Source organism: Crocodylus porosus, unplaced genomic scaffold (assembly GCF_001723895.1).
Source record: "Crocodylus porosus isolate Cpor-Errol unplaced genomic scaffold, CroPor_comp1, whole genome shotgun sequence".
NCBI lineage: Eukaryota > Metazoa > Chordata > Crocodylia > Crocodylidae > Crocodylus > Crocodylus porosus.
In genome coordinates, this window is record NW_017728918.1 from 43,363,013 (window position 1) to 43,367,705 (window position 4,693).

At 46.8% G+C, this 4,693-nt stretch overlaps 1 protein-coding gene across 5 annotated transcripts in view; it reads right to left on the reverse strand.

Moving 5' to 3' along the window:
* GCLC (glutamate-cysteine ligase catalytic subunit) overlaps nt 1-4,693 on the reverse strand; it is a 49,765-nt gene that overhangs the window by 9,351 nt on the left and 35,721 nt on the right. The window lies entirely within an intron of this gene.

The following is a 4,693-nucleotide window of genomic DNA, read 5'->3' on the forward strand; positions in this document are numbered from 1 at the left end:
AAACAGACCTTATGATGACAGGCTGAGAGCCATGAGGCTCTTTAGCCTGGAAAAGTGCAGGCTCAGGGGTGATCTGATGGCCACCTGTAAGTTTATCAGGGGTGACCACCAGGATCTGGGGGAACATCTGTTCACCAGACCGCCCCAAGGGGTCAGAAGGTCAAACGGTCATAAACTACTACGAGACCGTTTCAAGCTGGACATAAGGAAGAATTTCTTTACTGTCCGAGCCCCCAAGGTCTGGAACAGCCTGACATCGAAGGTGGTTCAAGCACCTACATTGAACACCTTCAAGAGTAAACTGGATGCTTTTCTTGCTGGGATCCTGTGACCCCAGCTGACTTCCTGCCCTTTGGGTGAGGGGCTAGACTTGATGATCTTCCGAGGTCCCTTCCAGCCCTAATGTCTATGAAATCTATGAAATTTATGATATTGGACCAATGTATTGGTGCACCTCTATGTTGTTACAGTACAAGACATGAAGGACTAGAATGGGAGTTTTTTTTTGTTTTTTGTTTTAAAAAGAAGCAGCTTCTTTTTTAAACGAGATTTAACCAGAAAGCAGTCAGAGTACAGCTATCGGAAACAGTTTTCTTCAAACTTGCAGGAAACTCAATGCATCCCAAAATACACTTTCAAAAAAGGGGACTTTTACCAATTTAGTGAGGATACAATTATATATTTAATGCAATCCCAAAAGTGACCTGTATGTTTCAGGCAGAAGAAAAATAGAAGTTTAGGGCAAAGATTTTAAAAACTGAGCCTTCAATGAGCTCTGCAGCAATGCCAGCAAGCAACTGTAAAAACTGTATTCAAATTATTTAATTGGTAAGTTTGTTGGGAGTAAACAGAATATCACTTTCAAACAACTAACATGGTCTTTGGAGGAAGGGATAGGATTTACTACATGGCGTTTGCTCTTTTATTTTTAAACACCATGCAAAAGTGTTAAAGAAGTTACAAAAACACCTGTCTTTAGTCTTATTTAAGTATATCAGAAATATCTATTCTCTTAATCCTTTACTAGTGTACTATGATATAGTTGTGTATACTTGTCACACCATGGGATCCTAGGGGTGGCCATGATTTCCCCTAATGCCCCCTGCTGTGCCAAGTTTGTGTTAAAGCACCCTCATTCTCTCCTGCCACGTCTTGATCTTTTATATGTATAAGGGAGGCTGCCTTCTGTCCCCTTGGACATGGTGCTCTGTTGTATCCTGGCCCCAGTTCAGTATTGTGCGACTCAGTGCACCCCAGCCTTATGGGCTATGCGTGGCTCCAACCGCCCCTGTACCATGCCCCAAGCCTTGCAGATATCCCAGACGTCGTTCGGTCTGTCTGGCTCTCTGCACCCCCTCTGGCACTCTGGCTTTCCGCAGTCTTGTCTCACAACCCCGTGCCCCACAGGTGCTCTGGCACTCGTCAGTCGCTGCCCCCTTTGCCTCAGGGGGCCTTCTCGTACCACCCCCTTTGCCTTGGTGGTTACCGCAGCCTTGGGGCTCAGGTGGCTGTCATTGTGCCTGGCCCCAACTCTCCTCCTCAGGGTCTCGACTCCCTGCTGGGCTCAGGCGGCCTCAGCCTTACCTGGCCTCTAATTCTCAGCTCCCCTTCTCCGGGCTGAGGTCAGTGCACCCCTGAATGCTGTGCCCTCTCTGGCACCGGGGTCCCTATGCTACTGTGGAGCCCCTATGAGGCCTCCTCCAACTCCTAATAGCCTCACCCGGTTCTCCGGTTGTAAACAGTAAATCAACACAAACTCAAGCCCCTTGGCTACAACATAAACTAAGCCATCTGGCTATAACCACATTTCAAGCCTGTCACAGGGTGTCTCCTTGTCTCACCCGTAACAACTACCTGTGCACCCTGGCCTTTTCCTTTTCTCGCTCCAGCAGAGATCCCACCCCTATGGCCGCTGACAGAGAACTCCATCCCTGGCCTCAGCCTGAATTTATATATAGGTCAGGCCCTGCCCCTTCCGGTCAGCTGACTCACCAGTTCCCTGGGCAACCCACAGCTGTGCTTCTTTATTACTACTGTGGCTGCCCTGGTAACCAGCAGCTGAGCTCCCTACTCCCTGCTAGGGCCCTCTGCCTAGCTGTTTCCACCCTAAGGAGCAGGGCACCTGCATGCTCTGTGACACACCTCCCCTCTTTATAGGAGCAGAGCACCTCAGTGCTCTGCGACAATACTCTTTAGACTATTTTGAACAATTAAAACCATTCTTAAACAAGCATAACTTACGAGGCTGAAGAGGTGGCATTAGTGAGAGAATAGCCCCATAAATCCTTAGTCTAAGTGACAAAAGCAGGTTTACTAATAGCCATGTAAATCTCTGATGAAGCCTCAACAGGTCTGAGTGACCTAATTTTTTACTGGATCTAGGTTCACCATGTACTTGACCCAATTTTAAACTGGCTTTCACTAACAAAAAGTAATGAGCCAGACTTTAAAGGCACTTCACATAATGAGCATTTTACGTGCCTGCTTATTTATGTTCATTCCTACCTGCAGACCACAGATGTGGTACTGGATAATGCTCAAAGACATTTCTGTTGCTTACTTTTAAAATATAAAAACCAGACTCCAAAAAGTATTTAGCTTTTTAAAGTTGCTTCTGTTATTATTGTTCTTAGAACTGTTAAAGAATGAATACCAGCAATAGGATTCACAGATTGTAGAGTCAGAAGGGCCCCCAAAGGATCATCATGTCTGACCCCCTGCACAAGATACTATCAATGAAATTGTGGGCAAGGCTGGTAACACTCATATTCAAGTTGTGCAAAGCTTCCCATTATTAGATGCTCTTCTCAATTGTCTGTCAGTGTTTAGACCAAGTTTTCCTTGTCAAGTGCCTGCGTAAGGCTGCTATTTTCAAAAATCTTAAGCCAAAATTGTTCATCCAAAAGCAAGATCAGGAAAAATACATTTTGCCATGCCAATTTGAATGAAGCAGTCACAGCTGCAGCTGGAGTCAGAGATGTGCTTTAAAAAGTTGCCATAGAATACTAAGTATTATCTTGGAGGCAGGGGTAACTGAAACAGGTCCCATACATCTAAAACTGGGGACCCCAAATTAGTGGATTCTTCTACCAAACCTCTGTGGTTCCCAATCCATAAGACAGGTATACCATTACCCCTCAGCTCACAGGGGTATTAAAAAGACTTTCAAGCTATGTGCGTGCTTTTCCAGAGAAGGGTTTGAATACTGTTCAGTAAATAAGCAATGGAGTCATACTGATCAATAATAAAAACATTATTGAATAGCTGCTTGCATCCTAAACAAGGCAGGAGTCCTTGGAGTGGGGAAGGAAATCAGGTTGCATGAGCAACCATAATTCCGGCATTTCCAAACTTCTGGGTCCCAGAGTCTACAACCATAATACAGTTCTTTTAAAAGTAGCTTGTATGTAGGAAACATTTCTACATAGTGCTGAGACCAAGACAATATCTGCAGCATGACTTTGATCTTTCATCAAGACACAGGAGAAGATAAGACAGACCAGAGGTCAGTGGAACTGAGCAAGATGGCAGAAATTATAAATCATTGGGCTGTGCGAAACAGGTATGTTTCGATTCGATTTCGGATTCGGCTGTTTCGGAGGACAGTGATTTATTTCAGTGTTTCAGATCACTGTCCTCCTTCGTTTTGGCTGAATCTCCTGCAAATCTGTTTTGAATGGGCTGCAAGGGAAACTCTGCACAGCCCTACTCAGCTGGGCAGGCAAGGAGACCCCCACATGGATCTCTGATCCCCGTCACGCTGGGTCCCAGGGCAGGGAAGCAGTGCAGAGAGGTGAGCAAGCCTGCTGCTCCCTGCTGTGCAACTCTGCTCTGTAGGGAGCAGAAATCCGTGCTGGGGTCTTCTCGTCACTGCTGCCCACCCTATGCTACCCCAGCAATGTGGGGCTGTGTGAGGTGGGCAGCAGCAGGGAGGAGACCCTGGCGCAGATCTCTGCTCCCTTCGGAGCCAGGACATATGCCAGGGATTCCCTATCACCAGTTTGATTCCCCTGCTCTGATCATTCCCCAGCTCTTCCCAGAGGGTGTGGGCCCCCGGATCTCTGTGCTGGGTTTCAGCAGGCTACCACTGCTGAGCGAGTGCTTATGCTAAGCAAGGCCTAGCATTAAAAAAAATTCGGCATCGAGCTCCCACAGTAACAATTTGTCATGTAAGACCAGTTTATTAGGGCTGTACAAAATTTTGGTAGCAGTTTCATTTCAGAGGTATTTGGGGCTGTTTTTGGCACCCAAAAGACCAAATCCAAATCAAAACGGAAGGCTCTGAAATGTTTCGGACCTGGGCTTGCAGGGAAACAAAAACTAAGAGGAGTCACGGAATGACTGCTCTGATACTGACATGTAGCTCCTAGTTCAATTCCTCAGCTCTCTGATCGCTTCCCGCAGCTCTTCCCAGGGGGCTCAAGCCCCGATCTGCGTGCAGGGTTTCAGCAGGCAGCTGCTGCAGGCTGGGGCCAGCAGCACTGCTTGACACACCTTGCGCCAAGCACCGGGAAGACTGCAATGCTGCCACTGGCCCCAGCCTGCAGTTGTGGGAGCTCAATGCCGAATTATATAGGACTGAATTAAGCACAGGCTCAGACCTGTTCAATTTAAAACTTTTATTGTTTCACAAAGTCATAAACTAAAGGAGGTCTGTTGGTTCACGAGGTTCCCAAATCAAGCCCTTGCTCTC